General features: G+C 37.7%; 2 protein-coding genes across 25 annotated transcripts in view; one reads left to right on the top strand and one right to left on the bottom strand.

Annotated features, from left to right (window-relative positions):
- Nucleotides 1–14,188, top strand: part of LOC307175034 (uncharacterized protein) — a 527,231-nt gene extending 513,043 nt beyond the window's left edge. For all 12 annotated transcript variants that reach the window (XM_079899803.1, XM_079899796.1, XM_079899801.1 and 9 more), the window contains one exon: nucleotides 13,385–14,188. The gene's annotated coding sequence lies outside the window, so the exon portion shown is untranslated. The remainder of the gene's footprint in view (nucleotides 1–13,384) is intronic.
- Nucleotides 1–23,649, bottom strand: part of CTNNA3 (catenin alpha 3) — a 1,677,393-nt gene that overhangs the window by 17,213 nt on the left and 1,636,531 nt on the right. The window lies entirely within an intron of this gene.

Genomic DNA, 23,649 nt, shown 5'->3' with positions numbered 1-23,649 from the left:
ACCAAGGTCCGTTAGTACAGAAGGAAGGTATTGACAGGATTAACCTAAACTATTACTACCTTAGAGCAGGTCATTATCCATTTTGCTCCCCTCTAGTCCATTCCCTACATTCAAACTAAAAATGATCTTAAAAAAAAAAACAACAAAAAAAAATTTCTTTTACAGTACACTGATGGAGTTTCATTAGACTTATCTTCATTCTAAGCTTTTGTTACAGAGCCCAAAGACTTAAATTATCTTGTCTCTTCCTGCTTTAACCAACTTTATTTATTGCTTTTACATTATGAGGTCCAGCCATACAATGAAACTAAACTAATTAAAATATTTTAAATATGCCGCATATTTCTCCTCACCTCCAAGCCTTTCATAAGGGAACTCTTCTTCCCTTAGGTGTTACATTAATATCACTTTCTCAGGGAAGCATTCCATGATACCTAGACTAGGCTGGAACACCTTTTTATATGTTGTTATAGCAATTTATATTTCATCTAACAAACAAACATTAGAGTCATCATAAAGCAATGAGGTCCATGTAGAAGAGATAATACTCTCATTTTCACCCTAATTGTTTGACACAGGTTACAGGAAATATTAGACACAAAAATAACTTGAAATATTTATGAGTCGCTGTGTCTTTCATCACAAGAAACTTGAGGAGGAAGTTTGGAGCACAGTGATGCAAACCCTATGGGATGCAGCAAAAGTATTTCTAAGAGGGAAGTTCATAGCAATGCAATCTTAACTCAAGAAACAAGAAAAATAAACAACCTTACACCTAAAGTAACTAGAGAAAGAAGAACAGACAAAACCCAAAAAGTTAAGGCAGCAGAAGAAATCAATCATAAAGATTAGAGCAGAAATAAGTGAACTAGAGACGAACAATAGAAAAGATCAATGAAAGTAAAAGCTGGTTCTTTGAAAAGATTAAACAAAATTGATAAACCTTTAGCCAGATTCACCAAGAAAAAAAGGGAGAGGGCTCAAATCAATAATATTAAAAAAGGAAAAGTTACAAAGGACCATACAAACTACAAGCAACTCTATGCCAATAATATGGACAACCTGGAAGAAATGGACAAATTCATAGAAAGATACAATCTCCCAAGACTGAGCCAGGAAGAAATCACAAATACTGAAACTGTAATTAAAAAGCTCCCAACAAGCAAAAGTCCAGGACCTGATGGCTTCTCAGGTGAATTCTATCAAACATTTAGAGCAGAATTAACACCTATCCTGCTGAAGCTATTCCAAAGAATTGCAGCAGAAGGAACACTCCCAAAGTCATTCTCTGAGGCCAATGTCACCCTGATACCAAAACCAGATAATGATGCCACAAAAAAAGAAAATTACAGGCCAATATCACTGATGAACATAGACGCTAAAATCTTCAACAAAAATACTAGCAATCCGAATCCAACATGATCAAGTGGGATTTATCCCAGGGATGCAAGGATTTTTCAGTCTCTGCAAATCAATAAATGTGATACACCACGTCAGCAAATTGAAGAATAAAAACCATATGATCATCTTAATAGATGCAGAAAGTTTTTGACAAAATTCAACACCCATTTATGATAAAATCTCTCCAGAAAGTGAGCACAGTGGGAATATACCTCAACACAATAAAGGCCATATATGACAGACCTACAGCTAACATCATCCTCAGTGAAAAGCTCAAAGCATTTCGTCAAAGATCAGGCACAAGACAAAGATGTCCACTGTCACCAGTTTTATTCTACGTAGTCTTGAAGTCCTAGAAATGGCAATCAGAGAAGAAAGAAAAAGAGAAAGAAGAAGTAAAACTGTCACTGTTTGCAGAAGACATGATATATACACAGGAAATTCTGAAGATATTACCAGAAAACTACTAGAGGTCATCAATGAATCTGGTAAAGTTGCAGGATACGAAATTAATAAACAGAAATCTGTTGCACTTCTATACACTAACAACAAGAGATCAGAAAGAGAAATTAAGGAAATAATCCCATTTACCACTGCATCAAAAGGAGTAAAATACCTAGGAATAAACCTACCTAAGGAGGCAAAAGACCTGTACACAGAAAACTGTAAGACACTGATGAAAGAAATCGAAGATGACACAAACAGATGGAACGATATACCATGTTCTTGGATTGGAAGAATCAACATTGTGAAAATGACTATACCCAAGGCAATCTGCAGATTCAGTGCAATCCCTATCAAATCACCAATGACATTTTTCACAGAACTAGAACAAAAAAATTCACAATTTGTATGCAAACACAAAAGACCCCGAATAGCCAAAGCAATCTTGAGAAAGAAAAACAGAGCTGGAGGAAGCAGGCTCCCTGACTTCAGACTATACTGCTACAGTAATGAAGACAGACAGTATGGTACTGGCACAAAAACAGAGATATAGATCAATGGAACAGGATAGAAAGCCCAGAGGTAAACCCACGTACCTATGGTCACCTAATCTATGACAAAGGAGGCAAGAATATATACAATAGAGAAAAGACAGCCTCTTAAATAAATGGTGCTGGGAAAACTGGACAGCAAATGTTAAAAAAAAAATGGAATTAGAACATTCTGTAACACCATACACAAATATAAACTCAAAATGGATTAAAGACCTAAATTAAGACTGGATGCTATAAAACTCTTAGCAGAAAACATAGGCAGAACATTCTCTGTCATAAATTGCAGCAATATCTGTTTGGATCTGTCTCCTAGAGTAATGGAAATAAAAACAAAAATAAGCAAATGGGACCTAATTGAAATTAAAAGCTTTTGCACAGCAAAGGAAACCATAAACAACATGAAAAGACAACCCACATAATGGGAGAAAATATTTGCAAATGCTGCGACCGACAGGGGCTTAATCTCCAAAATGTACAAACAGCTCATACAGCTCAATATTAGAAAAACAAATAGCCCAATCAAAAAATGGGCAGATCTAAACAGACATCTCTCCAAAGAAGACATACAGATGGCCCAGAGGCACATGAAAAGATGCTCAGCATCGCTAGTTATTAGAGAAATGCAAATCAAAACAACAATGAGATATCACCTCACACCAGCCAAAATGGCCATCATCAAAAAGTCTACAAACAATAGCGGGAGAGGGTGTGGAGAAAAGGGAACCATCCGACTGCTGATGGGAATATAAAGTGGTACAACCACAGTGGAGAACAGTATGGAGGTTCCTTAAAAAACTAAAAATAGAGCTAACATATCATACAGCAATCCCACTCCTGGGCGTATATCCCTAGAAAAACATGGTTCAAAAGGATACCTACACCCTGATGCGCATTGCAGTGCTGTTTACAATAGCCAAGACGTGGAAGCAACCTAAATGTCCATCAATAGATGAATGGGTAAAGAAGACACAGTATGTATATACAATGGAATATTACTCAGCCATAAAAAAGAACGAATGCCATTTACAGCAACATGGATGGACCTGGAGATTATCATACCAAGTGAAGGAAGTAAGTCAGACAGAGAAAGACAAATATCACATGATATCGCTTATATGCGGAATCTAAAAAAAATGATACAAATGAACTTATTTACAAAACAGAAACAGACTCACAGGCTTAGAGAATGAACTTAGTTACCCGAGGGGGAATGGTGGGGAGAGATAGACTGGGAGTTTGGGATTGGTATGTACACACTGCTATATTTAAAACAGATAACCAATAAGGATGTACTGCATAGCACAGGGAACTCTGCTCAATATTGTGCAATAACCTCAATTGGAAAAGAATGGATACATGTGTGTGTGTGTATATATATATATATATATATATATATATATATATATAACTGAATCACTTTGCTGTACACCTGAAACTAATACAACATTGTTAATCAACTATATTCCAATATAAAATTAAAAAAATTTAAAAATTATTTGAAATATTTATATAAGTTATAGAACTATAAGTACAGAAACCATATATAAAATATTTTCAAAGATAGGCATGATTTCAATTATTCTCTTCTATTCTTCCCCCAAACAATATTTCCCAGGCATTCCACCGCCAAGGTCCATAAAACAAACTTTTCTGGTGTCTAGAAATGGCATTCTTGATTAAATGATGCTTTTCATTATTTGGCAGAAAATTCCAAATTTCTACATTTAGATAAAGATCACTCAGTGATTTAAATGTAGTATCAATAAGATATGTCTAATAACCTAAGAATAAAATCATTTTTGTAGTATATAACCTATTATATTTGATTCTCAACTCACCACATCCTAGATATGCAGTCGGGGAAGAAAATAATTAGCTTCCCTGAGCTTCTGTTTCCTTTCAGTGTTGGTTGTTAAGATTAAGTGTGATACTTAGGGAGGGCTCTACACATATATGTACACATGCACATAATGAAGCTATGACTTTTACAAATCTATAAAGTCAACTGGCAAATAATACAACACAGAATTTGGAGATGTGGATGGAACAAAACTAAGGACAAATTCTACCTACGTTTTCAAAGCCAGGAACAGCACAAGAACATTTCTTGAGAATAAGGTGCAAGAGCAAGTACTAAGACTCTTTCTCATCCCAGCGCGCGCGCGCGCACACACACACACACAGAGAGAGAGAGAGAGAGATGTCTCAAATTAGCATGAAGCCAGTTCTGCTCATCACAATTCTTTCAGTGAGTGTATCAGTCAGGGTCCAGTGAGGAAGATATAAACTATTTCAGGTGTTTCAAACATGGAATTTAACACAGAAAATTGATTACTGTGAGGCAGTCCTCAATTTGCCATCAGCATGAAATATTACCATTCCTAGTACTGAATGAAATGGAAAAGATGAAGCTATGACAAGCAACTAAAACACCAAAAGTGGATGACTGCCTGCCAATAGGATGCCAACTGCTCCCACTGGTTAAACCTAGCTAAAAAGTAGTAGTCAAAAAAATCTTGGGTAGAGAAAGGTTCTGGGAGCAAAAGTGACCGTGACTAGCAAAATAAGATTCTTGCCTGAGCTAGCACGTCCCCTCAGTTTCAGTGTGTCATGCTTCCATTCATAAAATCTCACAGAACTTACCTTTCCATTATGTGTGTTTGAAAAAGAAAGTTCATGTCTTTGCTGTCATTAAATCAAACAAATGCTTACACAAAATCAAGTGGTTCTTTTCCTACCTCTATTCTTAGTTAAAAAAAAAAAAAATATGGGGGAATGCTGGCTTCTTTAGCTCTCAAAGATTTTACATACTTAATGATCTTTAAGATGCTGTCAAACACACCTATGCTTCTTTAGAAAATTTTTGCTATTTTGTTGGGAAAATAGAGGCTACAGGAATAAGGGAGTGCATAAATGAACTCTAAAATATTATATAGATAAGCACATACATTTTATATATTTATATAAAGGATGTGGTTTTCCGACAGTAAAATGTCACCTTCCCTGTTTTGAAGTACATCTGAAATTCCACCTCATGTTACAAATTTCCTCTGCAACCTAGATTTTCCAGAGTCTTTGATGATTTGACCATGGTTTAAACATAACTCTATAAAATATAGCATTAGTCTCTATTTTAAAATTAAAAACTGAATTTCACAATTATCTATAAAATAAAAGCTATACTGAAACCATGACTCGCTTTAGGTAACTGCCAGTTTTCTGGACTCTTGTGTACCTTTTTAATATCGTATGCTTCCTGTGATCTCACTTAAGTGGTAGATATGGGTGCGACTCCAGCCTCATGCCCACTATGTCCTACAGACATTACAGTCATGTTCTGTGTCAGTGGTTTGAATCTAGGATAGGAAGCAGCTTAACTCATACCATTATTGCTTCATCCACACACTGGAAGGAAAGGGCGGCAGGTAACAAGACAGAGCAGTGCTTCAGAAATTATTCCAGGGAAAGCCTGGAGCAACATAATGCTGTTATCTCAAATGTGAAGCATGGAATATGTCAGGTGTAAAAACCGTACCTCGAGGAAAACAAAGTGTTTTGAAAAATGACTGTCTTCTATTTATTTGAGACTCACAAACTTTGTATCTGAGTAAATATCAGAGGTTAGAAAAGCATCCACAATGGGGAAATACTAAAATGTTCTGTTCTGGAATTTAGTCTCTTTTCAAATCAGAAATCTCTCTCGTCTTGCCTAGAATGCATTATAAAACAGAAAACCCTCTTCCAGAGTCTTTCTACAGATAATCACAGCTGTCTCTTAGTTGAGGGGATGAGATTCAAAGGCATTTCAGAGCAGCTGGTTGTTTCCTCCCAGCTGCTTGGAAAATGGGAAACTTTATTGGCAGCAAGCCCCAAGCCCAAAGCAGTAGATATGTAAACTAGCTCTCAGGCACTGGGATTCAGCAGGCAGCCAGCAGAAACATGAAGCCGTGAGTGTTTTTAAATCACTGTGATCTTAGCTTTTGTGTGAATTTAAAGAATAAAGCCCACAGGGTTGGTAGGTTACTGTATAGGTGTGCAGGTATGTGTGGGGAGAGGGGAGGAAGGAAGGAGAGCCAGGTGGTTAGGAATATGGACTCTGGAGACAAACTATTTAAATCCAAACAAGTTCTTTCTCTAGGTCTCAGTTTTCTCCTCTGTAGAATGGAAAACCAACAACATCTACCTCGTAGGATTGCCATGCGGACAGATTAAGGATATAGCACAATGCACCATATATATACACTGATTCACTGTCATTATTATATTACTAAGGTTTTGAAAACAACAACATTCCATTCCCACTGGTTATTGCAAAAAGTAAAAGAATGAGGAAGGGGGAAGTTGTAATAGTGACCCCTATTTTGTAAACTTGTGTCAAGACCATATGCTTTAAAATAGTATCTATAATCATAATAACAACCCTATGGGGTAGGTATTATTTTTCCCATTTATCAGATAAGGTATCTAAGAACTATGACTCAGAGAATTTCAATGCCTTGTCCCTGGTAAGAGGTTTTGGGATTAAGCCCAGATCTCTATAACTCCAAATCCCCTGCTCGCTCAACCATCTTGTGCTGCTACGCTCTCAAGAAAAATATTTTGTAATTTAGTGAAAAGTCTTGTTTGGGACTGTTTTGCTCTGGCTGAGACCTCCCAACCCACCCTTCTTGTTCTCCCTCAAATATGTTGCACTGAGGTATTCCTCCTTTTTCTCTGGGGAGTCTTTTAAGCCCTGAACATTTAACTCTGTTAGTGATCTCCAATCAGTTTCTCTGAATGGCACTCCCCAGTCTTGTACTCCAGAACTGTGTGCCACATGTGATTGCTCATAATTTTCCTACTGCATCTTAAGAGAATGATTGATTTTTCTGATAAAAATTGTTTGAATTTATAGGTAAATCTCTATTTTTGTAGCACATGATTTTTGACTGTTTATTACATGCCTAACAATGGGCTGAGTGTTGTGTGTGTGTGTGTGTGTTTACCACTTCAGATGCCTAGGGTTTTCTCTTCTCTTTTTAATCTCACTATTCAACTTGAACATCTACACGTCCAGGAAATACAACAATGTAATGACAATAACAGAGTGGTCACAAAGAAAGAAGAGGGCTGTCCTCTAGTTGAAAGCTTTTAACCCAGAGTTCAGACACACTGGTGCATTTCAATTACTTGTGCCATGTGTCACAGGGTTCAGAATTTGTTGGTAATAATAATAGTTCAGATACTGAAATTGGGGAATTGTTTTCCCATAAATTAGAGTGGCTTCAAGGTTATCCCTCTAATTATATCCTTTCACTCACTTGCATTCTGATACACTTCTTGGAGTGAAAAAGAAAAGAACTAAAACTAGTTTCCTAATAATTAAGCCAGAAGCCCACTTTATCAATACAGTGTTCAGTGAAGTGTGTCTGCTCATAAGAAATATGTTCTGTATATGAACGCATGTCATGGCAGCAAAACAAAAACGAAGAGTTACTGTTCTCTGGTAACTGGAGGCTGAGACTAAACAGATTATTTCCCTTCAAAGGTGTTCCCCATAACACCAATATGAAATAAATAATATGGTCATCTTCTAAGATTCAAGGTCTAATTTACTTTTAGTAATCTCTGTTTTATACATTTCATAAGTATCCAATTCATGTTGCTTCATATTCCACAGTGTCTTCTGTGGTGGACACTAGCAGCTGAGTACCCAATAGTCATTTCCCCATTCTTCCTTAATAACTAAATTTCTGCCTGATTTTTATTCAGGCAGAAATTTACCCACCATTGAGAGATGAAACATTGGTCTATGACCCTTTACAAATGATTGGTCTAAGGGTGTTTTATGTGACCCAATCCTGAACAACTGGGTAGGGGAAAATCTCCTGGGCGTGATTCTGGGAAAGATATTTTTGTAATAAAAAATCATGTCATATAAAGAGAAAGCTCATTATTTTACTTCTTAAAAAGCTGTGTAAAAACATGAAGTTTGCAGCCGCTGCATTCATACTGAAATTATAAGGGAACATTATAATTTAATGTTATCATTTAAATTATAAGAGATGACGGTAGAGGGAAATATGGAAAGAATCTAACTTTAATGATATTATTAAATATTGGAGCAACCACTATCTGGACTTCTTGTTATAGTTTATACCATTGACAGTAAATTTTGTTACTTGCAATTAAAATCATTCTTCTCTCAAATCCTATTACCACTTCTGTAAGCCCAGCCCAAAATATACAGAGGAAGATGATGCCATCATATTCCTAGCTGGTATTCCACATCCCAAACATCATGGAAACATTGGTTGCAGCTATTTCCCTCCAGCACTATTCGTTCAAGAACATACAGAAACTCTTTACTATGGGTTTCATACTACGGGTACTCGGTTTTGCACTCACTTATTTTTCTCCCAGGTCATATCTTTACTTAAGCATGACCATTGCATTTGCTATTGCTCACCTACACCTAGTTCATTCTGCCTCACAATTTGAATCGCAAACTATTTTACCTATGAAACCACACCACACTCACCTAATTCATATCGATTTCCACCTCTAAAATCCAGGTTTTAAAGCAAAGTAATCGATTATTTCAATGAAAACAGTGTCTGTAGGTATGGAACCAATCAGCATGATACTGAGATCTCGTTCAACAATCTGAGAAAGAAATAAAAAACGGACAGAGAAGTCTCTGAAAAAAGGATAGGATAAACTTCTGGGAGAATGGAAAGAGGTCAAGGCACAAATGTTGTTGCATTGAGGACCAAAGGCAAGCTCCCTTAGGAGTGAAAGACCTTAGGTACAAGGAGGTCAGACTTTTCACCTTAGATAAACATTGATTGGGGACCTATAAAAGACAGTCACTCCTTTTAGGAAGCCGTGTGGCTTTTTAAAGCAGAAACTGGGGCCTAGCATTGCATAACTGGAGATTTCACCACCTAATAGAACCACAACATCACCGAGAGAAAAGGGACTTTGCCACCTTATTTGCCACCAATCCAACTATTCATAGTTCCTTTCTCATAGCATATAATGAAAACCATGCCACCTTGCCTTTGTGGATGTTTGCCTCTATTTCAAGAATTCTTTCTTGTATTGATATTTATTTTTCAAGACTCAGCTTGATTATTCCAGTAATTCCCCAGTGAGATGGTCACGATTTCCCCTACTCCATTTTCCCCTTTCAGATAGAGACCAACATTAGTTTCTCTGTGCTCCCTATTTTACTTTGCACATACTTCTATAGTAGCACTTACCACAATGAACTGCTGTTTACTTTCATTGATCTTCACTGTGGAAAACAGAGATGCAAAACTAAAAATGTGGGATAAACCAAACTGTAATTTTATTTGGTTGTTGGCCCACATTAAGTGGTGATTACATTTTTTAAAAAAATCCTAGATAGATGGCTATCATTTTCTTTGATTTTGTGGATCTAGTAAATCATGACACTTTGCAAGCATGTCTGCCACACAAGAACAATCAGAATAAGGAGTTGAAGAGAAATGCCAATTAGTCAAAACAGGTTCAGATTTACTGTCCTATATCCAAAAATTGAAAACAAAAACAAAACATATTAGCAGGCTCTTTTGATGTTGCCTTAATACAAACCAAGAACATTTAAAAGAATGGAGGCGGCCGAATAAAATACTCCATCAAGGAAAAAAAAAAGATTTTTAAGGTGAACAATGGTTGTGAGCAGTCTCAGTAAGAATGCTATAGTTGAGGTGACAGTTATCTCTGGATTGAGTGTGAAAAATCAATAACCCTCTGAACTTAGTTGAATGTTGTATTCTGCAGTACTTGACTCCATTAAAACTGGAATCTTAATGCTCTGTTCTACTTTCCTAACATTGATACTTAAATATGCTTCTTAAACCACCCTAACCAAAACACCTGAGTAATCTATATGTAATGTAATGGCACCAGGAAGAGAATACACAATTTCTTCTCAGCCAAATTTGTTTCTCCCTGCTGTGTCAGAGAGATGATGCAAAATATCACTGATGTCGTGACTTGACTGGCCACATTTACAACCTTGACACTGTTTATTGGAATTAAGTAGGCAGTAACATTGGTTGGCGGCTCAAAGGGGTTGGTAAAGACTTGACAGGAAGAAGTCTGATTTATAAACTTTCTCATCTATGGGTTTTCAAGAGAACTTTAATGTTCTAACCTTTGTGGCAGTGTCCAATTTATCCGATAAACTGTCCAATAAACAGTTCTTGAGAGGTTTGTGAGGTCTTGCTGCGACTATCCCCCCAGGGCTCAACACAGAGAGCAGACAGAAAAACCCATCTCCCAGTCTTTCCCTAGAAGAGGTCTATTTGCATACTGCAAAAGCTGCTGCCTAAGGGGCAGGCTTCTGATTCAGCGCACATGTAGGAGCTCATTGCCCTCCTTCCCAGAGACTGGGGAGGCCAATGGGTACCATTTCCACATTCTCCATCTGGCTCACTCTGGGTCCTGCAGTCTCCCTGGAGGGAGCTTATAAACGTGTGTGGCATCGCAGCTTCCGCAGCTGCCACCCAGAGGATGGACCCCTTGACTGCCTGGCTCTGGTGAACAGTGGAGCTTGTGTTCCCAGACCACACAGGACTGTTGCAAACCAAGGAACGGTTCTTAACCAGCTATTACCTACCCCCTCTTCCCACCAGGGTTCAGTGCAGAGGGAACAGACAGAAATTCCCATACCCAGTCTTGCCCTAAAGAAGGCCTAACTTCATACCTTAAAAGCTGCTTCCTGCGGGTTAGACTGCTAATTTAGCACCTACGGGCTGAATATGATCTTCCCCAGAGACCAAGGCAGCAAGCGGACACCGTCTCCACCTTCTGCCTGTAACCTCTTCAAATCGCTGATATGTTCCTAGAAGGAGTTTGTGCTCAGGCCTGGCAACATGGCTTTTGCAGCTGACACTCTGGGGACACACCCTTGGATCGCCAGGCTCTCACTGGCTTGTGTTTGCCTCTTCCACACAAGAGCAGCAAACAGTTTTCAACCAGCTATCTCTCCCCGACCCCCACCCCTCAGTGGCTCGGAGGGAACTGAGGGAGGGAACTGAGAGGAACTCTCATCTCTTAGTCTTCACGTGAAAGAAGTCTATTTGAATAATTTAAAAGCTGCTGCCTTAGTGTCTGGCTTCCAATCAACCTGCATCTAAGTGTAGAGTGTGATCCTCTCCTTTGGTACACTGACAAATCTTGGTACAACTTAAATCTTGGGAGCCATTAAGAACAAAAAGGTGGCTTTAACAAACAAAAAGGTTTGTTTTTAAAATGATAGTCTCTTCACAAAAAGGTTATGAGAAAACTAGACAGCCACGTACAAGAGAATGAAACTAGACTACCATCTTACACCATCCACAAAAATTAACTCAAAATGGATGAAGACTTGAATATAAAACCTTGAAGACATAAACTCTTAGAAGAAAAGGAGGTAAACTCCTTGACAATGGTTTTGGCAAGGATTTTTTTTTTTTTTTGATTTGACAAAAAAAGTAAAGGCAGTAAAAGCACAAATCAACAAATGAGACTACATCCATCTAAAAAGCTTCTGTACCTTTAAAGAAACCATCAGAAAATGAAAAGTCAATGTACAGAATGGGAGAAAATATTTGTAAATCATACATTTGACAAGGGGTCACTATGTAAAATATATAAGGAACTCATGCAACTCAGCAAAAAAGCAAAACAATACAATAAAAAATTGACAGGAAAAAATGAATAGATATTTTGCCAATGAAGACATAAAAATGGCCAACAGGTACATGAAAGGGTAATCAACATCACTAATCATCAGGGAAATGCAAATCAAAACCACAATAAAATATTAGAGTGGCTCCTAATCAAAAAGACAAGAGATAATAGTCATTGGCAGGGATATAAAGAAAAGGGATCCCTTGTGCACTGTTGGAAGTTTAAATTAGTTCAGCCACTATGGAAAACAGTATAGAGGTTTCTTAAAACTTAAATAACTACTGTATGATCCGTAAATCCAACTTCTGGGTATACATCCAAAGAAAATTAAAACAGGATATCAAAGACAAGTCTGCACTCCCATGTTCACTGCAGCATTATTCACAATAGCCAAGATATGGAAACAACCTAAGTGTCCATCAACAGATAAATGATTAAAGAAGTAGTAGTATATATACGATGGAATACTATTCAGCCATGAGAAAGAAGGAAATCCTGACATTTATGTCAACACGAATGAACCTTGAAGGTATTATGCTAAGTGAAATAAGCCAGACTAAAAGAGAAATACTGCATGGTATTGCTTGTATTTAGAATTAAAAAGAAAAGTCAAATTCATAGAAACAGTAGAAAAGTGGTTTCTAGGGGCTGGGAGGTAGGGGAAATAAGGAGAGGCTGATGAAAGGGTACAAACATGCAGGTATAAGATAAATAAGGTTAGTCTAAGAAAATAATATAAAAGGTAGTGACTATAGTTAATAACACTGTATTGTATAATTGAAATTTGCTAAGAGAGTAAAACTTAGATGTTTTCACCAAACAACAAAAGAATGTCAGATAGATGTGTTAATTAACTAAATGGAGGGAAATTCTTTTAAAATGTACATGTACAGTAAATCACCACGATGTACACTTTAAATATCTTCTAACTTTTAATTATATCTCAATAAAGCTAAAATTTAAAAAATGTTAAATACAGTCATAAGGGTGGGGCTCTAATCAGACAGGATTAGTAACTTAAGATCTCTCTCGGGGCTTCCCTGGTGGCTCAGTGGTTCAGAGTCCGCCTGCCGATGCAGGGGACACGGGTTCATGCCCCAGTCCGGGAAGATCCCACATGCCGCGGAGCGGCTGGGCCTGTGAGCCATGGCCGCTGGGCCTGCGCGTCCAGAGCCTGTGCTTCGCAACGGGAGAGGCCACAACAGTGAGAGGCCCGCGTAACGCAAAAAAAAAAAAAAAAAAAAAAAAAATCTCTCTCTCTCTTTCTCTCTCTCTCTCTCTCTCTCTCTCCACCATGTGAGGACATTGCAAGAAGGCAGCCATCTGCAAGCCAGGAAGAGAACTCTCACCAGGAACCAAATCAGCCAGCACTTTGATCTAAGACATCCCAGCCTCAAGAACTGTGAGAAAATAAATTTCTATTGTTTCAGCCACCCGGTCTATTGCATTTTGCTATGGCGGCCCTAGCAGACTAAGACATCACACATGCCACTTGTTCTCCTGAGTTAGTAGAGATATTTGGAATATAATCCTATACTACACAGATATTTTACCCACTCCTCATAATTTACTAGAAACTACACCCTAGCCTAATGGAATTCTATGAGTTTGCATTATTCCCTAATGCTAGCCTCCCTAGTGTATCCCTTCTAAATTCTCAATGAACATGTCAATTAACAAAACATCATCTATTTACATATATATTAGATTCTCAAACTATTATCATAGCACAGTTTGGTAATATGAACAAGCATGAATGTGCTAGAGTGTAATTATCTGATAAACTGGGTAACTGTACGATCCTTTCTGCTTTAGCAAGATTACAACAAAACACAGTATGGTGGTGTTTGGGGCAAAAGCAACTTGAACACCTAAGCTTTTAATCTTGATCAATAAAGGGGGCAACATGAAATATCCAGGTAGGGAACTGTGTATTATTCATGGAAAAATAAGTCAACTTGAATTGGGCAACAGATTTTTGTTGATTAAATAATGTATTTGTGTACCTACTAACTGATAAATTTAATAATTAATAGAATACTCCAACCAAAAGACAAGACATTCACTTCTAATTTGTATTGATAATTCAATTTCAGTTTGATGGAACTCAGTATTTCCTTTAGTGCATAAAAAGCATTTCTAACTCTGTAAGATGGACCCTAAATAATCAATATGTTGTAAAAATTCAGATGGACTACACTATTAAGCATGGAGTATAATTGTTCCTTGCACTTCTAAACCAAAATAAACTGTAAAAGACCTATTCAATATTATTTCATAATAACAGGGAACTTAGCAGCTACTTATTGAGAGGGAATATTATAATCGATGATATCTAGCCCCAGATTAGTCTAAAACATTAATAATCTAGAGTATGGTCATTTACAGCTCTTGGCCTCACCCTACCATAACAGAAAGCTAGCAAAACATATTATTTTACTATGTCTTTTATATATTCATGACCAATATATACTATATTTTGTTAGGCAACCTATACTGCCCCTCTTACAACATATTGAGAAGAGATTAGATGAGACTTGGGACAAATGCAAGAGTACTGACATATTTATTCAGAAAATCTGGGGTTTCATTTTACTTACAGACCTTGGTTATATACACATGGGTTTTTAGCAAAAACAGAATTTAGATGCATAGGCTTCTATGCGTGCACTGCAACAAAATTTATCTGATTTAAGGATAACAGTCTAAGTATTTCAGTCTTATACATGGCAACATACTGGCATTTACGGATTCCCAATCAAATTTGGGGATTATAGCTTATTCAGAAATCAACTTGTAAAACTTGAAATGCTTTTCAAAAAGAAAGCAATATTATACATGGTAGTAGTATGCTTTCTCAGACTATCTACTAAATCTTTCTTATTTAACTCATGTTATATATAAAGTATCTATGGTTATCATGAATCCCAAAATAATAATTAGTATCCACTGGTTCATTACAACAAAAATATTACATCTATTATCACATCTATTTCTGCAGATGAACCAAAAAAATTCAATGGGATATGTGAAATTGAAATTCCCATTTTATACTAGGTAAAGGAGGTTTATTACCTTTTCCAAGATCACAAGTCTAGTCTAAATAGCTAGTATTTATACAGTTTAAATGCACAATAAACAGAACTTGTTATCTGCTAAGCATTATTAAAGAGCTTCCCTTGTATTTAAATAATTTAAAACCATCACTCCCAATTTTCGGTTTAATATCTTTATTAAATTGATTCTAATGTTTACCTCCCAAATATGATTGTGGCTTGTTCCACATGCTTAAACCTAACCCTGAGATGTGTAGTCCCAAGATGTTCTGAAGATGTTGATGACTTGCAATAATGGGGAGAATGTAAGTGGGTAAAAGTCACATTTTTGGAAAAGTTCAACTCCTGTTTATGATTTATTTCTGGTGTTTCTGGGTCACTCCATTTTAACATGGAATGTTCATATCATGTAAATTCCTGCCCCAGAGCCCCCATCACTTGTTTTGTTTTAATTTAATGTTTGTTTAGATAGTACAGATGAAAAAAAAACATATTAGACATAGGTGAATCTTTAAAAGTGTCAAAGGAGTAGTTTTTTTGTTTTTTTTCTTTTTTGCGCGGTATGCGGGCCTCTCACTGTTGTGGCCTCTCCCGTTGCGGAGCACAGGCTCCGGACGCGCAGGCTCAGCGGCCATGGCTCACGGGCCCAGCCGCTCCGCGGCATGCGGGATCTTCCCGCACCGGGACACGAACCCATGTCCCCTGCGTCGGCAGGCGGACTCTCAACCACTGCGCCACTAGGGAAGCCCCAAAAGAGTAGATTTTACCTAGATTTCAGAGAAGAACTCTATACTCATCTGTTCAATTTTCATGAAAGCAAGCTGATCTTACAATCATTAAAATAAAATTTAGAGCAGGATGAGGGACAGGCTCCCTGGTGGTGTGGAGAGCTGCTGGAGATACACGAGAGCTTGGGGATGACAGCAAGGAAACTGCCACTGTCAGAAGACACATCCCTACAAATTCATTTTTATTTTATTTTTTGTCTCTTTTCTCTTCTCCTTAATAATATGTCTTCCTATTGAAACTTCTTATAGGGAGAATGAGAGAATAAGAACTAAAAAGATATTTAGAACAGAGGAATTTTATATCATTAAGCTAAAATTATTCATTTACTTAAAGAATCTTTAGATTTGAGAGACAGCGAAATATCCTGGGTTAGGAGTGCAAGCTCTGGAGTCAAAAGGCCTCGATTTGAATCTTGGCTCTACCACATACTAACTGTGTCACTTCAGGGGCCAGATACTTAATTTTTGCCTCAGGTTTTAATTTGCAAAGTTGTGATAGCAATAACATATCTAATTTAGTTATTTTAAAGATTAAATAAAATAATTCATGTAAAGAACTTAAAACACTCTGGCATATAGCAGGCCCCAGTAAGAGTTAACTATTGTCACTGTTGCTATTGGTAATAGTAATGTTATTTCTAAATATGCATTGTGTTCTAGATGCTAAGGTGATAGTTTTACACAGAGATCTATACAAATCACAACCACAACTACTCTCCAATATTGCTGATGGGATACTCTAATGAGAAACAATACCATATTCTGATATGATGCAGGAAAAACAAAATCTGCAAATGACCTTACATCAGCGGTCCCCAACCTTTCTGGCACCAAGGACCAGCTTCGTGGAAGACAATTTTTCCACAAGAGGGGGGTAGTGGTGATGGCTCAGGCGGTAATAAGAGCGACAGGGAGCGACAGGGGGCGGCAGATGAAGCTTCGCTCGCTCGCCCGGGCGCTCACCTTCTGCTGTGTGGCCGCGTTGCTAACAGGCCGCAGACCGGTGGTGGTCTGCCCCCCAGGGGTTGGGGACCCCTGCCTTACATCAAACCCATTTGCTGCATGCAGCTAGCAGGGTGAATGGTAGAGTGGCAAAGTGGAACTTTCTATCAGGATTTCCATTTCCATAGGCTCTTGGACCCACAGACGTGAACATTATGGGGTCTCTGGAGGGTTTAGGCATCGTGGACAGGTCCCTATTTTTTTATTCCATTTCTTTAAAAAGCAGGAGAACCTCTTAGCAAAGCATATGGGTGAACTTTAGAGTTAGAGAAGCCTGAGTTCCCCCCTTGGCTTTACCTTACAATAGGTTTGTGAACCTGAACAAATTATTAAACTTCTGTGAGACACAGACCCAACATTTGTACAGTGGAGACGATAATACATACACACTAGGCAGATGAGAACTAAAAGGGATGATGTATATAAAACATAGTTGCTTATATATAATGAGGCTTTAGCAAACTGGCTATTCTTGTATTATAATATCTAAACATTAAATTGGAAAATCAAGCACAAACTTACCTTTTTTTAAAAAAAATAGCTAATATTTGTATATGTGTACATATGTATGTATTTTCATATTTAGGCAAAGGCCCTTGGTATACGTCCCCAGAGATCGTGGCTAAAACAAAATCCTTTTTACTTGAGAAGCCCTTTAAATCTGAAAGGTTGGCAAGAGCAGATTCTTAAGTCCTCTTGTATGAATTAGTAGACCATATTTCTCAGCTTTCAAATTGCTTTTCCCAACATAGACCACAGTCCAAATATTTACACTGACCCCTCCAAAGTATAAGCAAACTGGGCTGGTACTGAAGCTTTGTTCATCACCTTCCCATTTCTTTGCAGCTCACTCCCAGGCACTTAATGCCATTAGGCAAAAGTATGCTACTGATGGCACTTCACTTGGCAGGGCTGGTGCCCCCAGGTGGAGAAGCAGATGTATGATGGACCTATTTGAAAATGCTACATTAGAGAAAGAGCTCTACAAACAAAATCAGTGAGATAATGCCGAGGATTGCTCTTCCTTTTGTTCCATCATAATTTATCATCCAGAAAAAGGAACTGCCAGGTAAACCATGGAGGAGCACAATTAAAGGGGAAGGCAAAGGGAAGGAGTCTTGAGGTGGCAGACGTCCCCTGGATATCGTGCAGGGAAAGAGAATGCAAACTAAGGCATTCGGCTCATATGTCCGTGCATGTTAAGCCATTTAGCTGGCGTATGGAATGTTGCAGGTTGTCCCGGGGGTACAGGCAAGGAATTAAATATTGACTCAGCAAGAGCTCAAATGAGAGGTCTAATTTAATTAAATAGTACAAAGGGGAGGCTTTTTTCATAGACTCCAGTAATTGCTTAAAACTCAAAAGAGACTAAATAAAGGTCAAAAAGTAGAGTAACAACCAGGCAGATACATGTAGTGAGACATAGGGAAGATGTAAGCATAGAAATGAACAAAAGTTCAAAGGCTATTGTTGGCCCAATTGTGAAAAATGATTAGATGTTGTCATGACCATAAGTAATTAGTGCTGCCTTTGAAGTCTGGCATTGACACGTGCAGCAGCATGTTAGTTTTAATTTTACTTTAATGGCTGGCTATGTGCAGAAATGCCTTAGGGTAAATGCCCTTTCCTTGGACGGACTTGATTAAGAGCTCATGGAGAATAGGTGTAATACTTTTGAGCTCTAAAAGTGCTGTGTTTCAAGTTCCACTCCAGAAAGGACAGTGTGTAAAGGACCATGAGGATGACTCTAGTGTACTCAGGGTTGGCTATTTCGTAATACAATGTTGGAAATATGGGATAGCATTATGTGAACAGGCGGAAGATGAAGAAGGACTCTGATTTTATTTCTGTGACCCTAAAGCTACTATCACTGGACACTGGGGGCAGCGGAGCCCCTCCTAGATGAGAGAATGAAGGTGGCAGAGAGGAAGAAAGAGACAGATCTCCCTCGTTGTACTTAAGCTCTCTGAGCCTTAGTTTCTCATTTTAAAATGGAAATAATAGTGGGACTTTCCTCAGAGCATTGTTTGTATATAAAATAATGAATATATGTGAGGGATTTAAAATATCTGGTCATTATTAAGAGCTCAATAAATGGTTATCATTGTTGCTATCATTATTCTTCTTGTAATTATCACAGAAGTGAAGAATAAGCACCTTGTCCTAAAAAAGTGCCTCATCTGCTCACATTTTGAGATATGGACCCCGAATCTACTCAATTTTCCATTTTCGCTAGAGCTTCAGTGTGCATTGCTGGGCAACTTAGTATTACTTATTTATGCTTTAGAATCAGAGGACTGGGTTTAAGTCTTGCCCTGCCTCTTAACAGCTTTGTGGTCTTGGAGAAGTTGTTCAACCCCTTTAAGTTTCAGTTTCCATATCTATAAAATAGCAATAAAACTTTCTGATAAAAACTATGAAAGCAAATTCATTTCAAATATTTAGGGCAATGCCTAGCATTAATGAGCACTCAGTTTCATGTATATACACAGACATCCATATATTACATATATGGTTTACATATGAGCTATACTTGCATGCACACACACACACGCACACACCACCATTTATTCCCTAAAATCTAGAGTCACAGAATTTTTTAGCTTGATGTGACCTAGTCATATGGTTCATTCTCTCTGTCCTCGTCAGTCTCTGTTTCTATCTCTGTCTTTCTCTCATTCTCATTCACATTCATTCATACACACACACACACACACACGCACACATGCTATGCAGGGAAAATGTTTAGGGGTTTATACTTACACTGTTTCTTAATCCAGACATGCCTTTCCTGATTTATTATTTATCTAGCATTTATTAAATTATCTGACATTTTAGAGCAATTCATAATTTCAGCTCAGTTTCATAGACCTTTTCTTCTCTCCACCTAACCAAATTCTTCCATTTTTTTTTATTATTTAGCTCAAATTTTCTGTGAAGTTCTTCAGACTATACAAATCAGAGTGCTTTCTTTGCTGCAGATCTTGGTCATTTATTGCTTAAAACGTATTTGTTTATTAATTTGGTGCTACTCTTAAGCATTTCTGTAACATATTGACTTAATGTCCTCTGCCCAACATCTTAAAATCCCATGCTATCAGAAATGTTGGTCTTGCCAAAACGATTCCCCTGAAATTTGGGGTGGCTTAAGTTCTACTCTGTGTTGCAATTGAATAATTCTGAACATATGACATTTGCATAAACATTCTAATGTTGAATAAAAATATTTCTGTGCCCAATCTTTCTTAAAGTCTAAGAGTTAAATGTCTCCATTTGCATTGGCAACAAGTAGACTACAGTCCAAATGTCTACCTGAAGATCGTTTATCTTATGCTGAATGCAGTCAAGGATAGCCCAAGCTGTACTCTGTACAATTCTTCCAATACTCATCAGACTTGCATGGACCAAACTCTAACCTTGGCTCAGAAGCAAAGATAATTATTCTTCCTCAAAGCCCTTATCAAATGCCACTGCTAAAAAAGGGATGGGCAATAAGCAGTCTTATGATATGCCGAGGAATTATCTCACTAAAAGGAGAACGTTTTCCTAGGCTTCTCCTTAAATGTAATTTGAAATAAACATTTATAACTAGATGAAACACATCAATAAATATCACTTCATGAAAACTTATCATTTAGCCCACATTAGCTAATACTATGACTACTGCTACTACTACTATTACTGCCAAAAGTTAATATTTAATGAGCACCTGCTATATGCCAAACACTATGCTAAGACCTTACATGCAGTATTTTATTTCCCTCCTGGAAGGTGTTTATCAGCCAGTGAGCAACATTTCTAGCCTTTCGTTTCCTAGTACAGAGATGTTGGAGGTCTCACAGTGAGATTTGAGAAAGTACATAAACCCTCTTTCTGATTAACTATGTAAGTAAAAGCTCCCTAACAACTTGTATCAATCTTAAAAGTGACCAAAAAGTAAAAACTTTGTTGTTTTAAATCACTGAGAATTGGGAACCATTTGTTATGACAGCAGAATCTAACCTAAATTGACTAACTCAGGGTTGTTGACTAGAAAAACTTTCTTTTTTCCATTACAGATATTCTTTTCTATGCTATTTGATGCAGAACCTGAGTCTAGATTAAAAATGATTTATTTTTGTGCAAAGGGGAGTTAATCTGTACTCTACATCTGCTTGAAAGTATAAGTGAAGCTCCTAAAACATTCATAAAAGGATGTCAATTTTGTCATTAGCAATAATACCATGCATGTGTGCACGCGCACACACACACACACACACACACACAAAAGCACACACACATATACACAGTACTTGCTCAATGTTTGCAATGTATGAGTGATATCTAAAACTGTATGCACCTTTTGGAATAAACACAGAGCTTTTTCATAAAATTCAACCATGAATTGTCTGTGACCCAGGCCTTGACCAGAAACTTTCTTGAGACATCTAATGTTGCAAAGAGATGACTTAATGCATTTGTTTCCCTTGGGGTGTCAGAGCATTATTTTTGTCATCAGCTACAACATCCGAAAGCAGCATTTCCAGACCATATTATCATAACTCCCTGCTGAAAAGCCTTGACTAAATTGAGGTTTTATGTGGCAACTTTAGGTTTATTGAGGGTCAGTGTTACAAAACGTCTGTCTGAACATTTCTGTCTTTTACAGACCCCTAGGTTAGGACATCATTCATTACATTATCAATTGTTACTCAAATAATAACCACACACACTACATTTTTTGTAAATTTAAAGCCTGATAACCTTTTTCTCTCTAAAGAAATTTCTGTGCTGCTTATCATCAAGCAATGAAAACTATATAATACAGTTACTTATTTAATTTCCAGATTAATATACTCAACTAGAGCAATTTAGCCAAAAGCTTGGTAATACACATTTCTTTGTTTTTTTAAAAAATATTCTTTCAAGTATGTTTTAAGTTTTAGTGTTGAATTCTTATATTTTTCTTGATTTATAAAACTGCTAAAACTTTTCAGAAGCATGAGGAATACAAATTCTATTTGTGAGTTAGCATTTCCTAAAATTAACTTTTTTTTCTTTTTTGCTGTTTTTTTTTTTCAACTGAATTCCTTTAGAACAAGGATTGTTGACTCATCTCCATATTGTTTCAGGGCAGCAATGTGAGAATAAATATATGTTAGTGCAGAGAGACACAAAGAGCTCTGAAACCAGAGCCTGGATTCACATTTTCACTCTATCACTTACTAACCATATAACATTTGGCAAGTTTACAAGTTTACTTGTAGCACTGTTGAGAGGATAAGAGAATATATACAAATGTGTCAATAAGAGTGGTGTATTCAGCAAATTCTCCTATCACCTCTTTTCTATATACAAAGAAATTGACAGTAAAGGACACAGTGATGCTATCATTTGTCTCTGGAGTAGGTAGGTACCTACGAAGAGAGCTTGAAAGGAATTTGTGCATGTGGTTTACTGAAGGTCTGTCCTCAGGAAAAGGGTAAGAAAGAAATAAGAATAGGGTGGGTGAGGGTAAAGCTAAATAACATTACTAGTATCAACCAGAGGCCAGCTTTGGCCTGATTGCATAGGGGGCTGTGAAACTGCACAGCAGAGTTGATTCCATCTTGAGGCAAGGAACCTGGACTTTTGTATCCTCCTCTCAAGTCAGTCACTGGCTATAGGCTTCCAGGCATGCAGGGGGGGTGGTACATAACCAGACAGGGTGATTCCTGCTTGACTGAAAACAATTATCCAGAGAGGGGAGCAGCTGTGAGATGTCAGCAGCCAGAACTTGCAGCAGCTGGAAGATGGGAGAACTACCAGGTTAAGGGATCTGGCAGGAGTAACAACATCAGTAGCAGCACTATTCCCTTAATTCTTATCTTCCCTTAGACCACTAGTTCTCAACCAGGGACAATTTTGCATTTGGCAGTGTCTGGAGACATTTTTGGTTATCACAACTGAGTGAGAGGGTATGGGGTGGGCACTGGCATCTAGTGGGTAGAGTGCAGGGATACTGCTAAACATTTCACAATGCACAGGACAGCCCCCCAGAACAAATAATTATCTAGCCCTAAATCCCAAATGCCAATAGTGTCAAAGATGAGAAATCCTGGAATAAACAGATACAGAAGTCAATGTGTAGTAGTTTTTATTCACAGTTATTGATTTGCTATTAATATTATTCAGACTTTAGGAATCAAAAGGGGAAAATGTCAGACTTCCCTGGTGGTGCAGTGGTTGAGAATCCGCCTGCCAATGCAGGGGATACAAGTTTGAGCCCTGGTCCGGGAAGATCCCACATGCTGCAGAGCAAATAAGCCCGTAGCCACAACTACTGAGCCTGCATGCCACAGCTACTGAAGCCCGTGCGCTTAGAGCCTGTGCTCCACAACAAAGACCCAACGCAGCCAAAAATATATAAAGTAAATAAATAAATTTATAGAAAAGAAAAGGGGAAAATGTATTGATTTCACACACACAAACACACCCTCACAGGAACTTTTTATCTTGTAAATGTAACTACTATTACTTCATAATCTGCATCAACAGGCACAAATTCAGCATGAGATGAATCACAGACTGAAATGACCACTTTTGCAAATGCCATCCATACTGCCTTGTGCCTTTTTTTCACTTCTGTCACGTCTGCTTTTGCCCATGCCTTTATGGGTTTTGACACCAACACTCTGCTGTCCTAGAATCTTTAGCTCCTTGATTTTTCCTTCTCTCCCCTTTTCTTCTGTGCTTTTTCTC

This window comes from Stenella coeruleoalba (genome assembly GCF_951394435.1).
Source record: "Stenella coeruleoalba genome assembly, chromosome: 16".
NCBI lineage: Eukaryota > Metazoa > Chordata > Mammalia > Artiodactyla > Delphinidae > Stenella > Stenella coeruleoalba.
The sequence above is the reverse complement of the archived record's forward strand: the minus strand, read 5'-3'. Positions and strand labels throughout refer to the sequence as shown.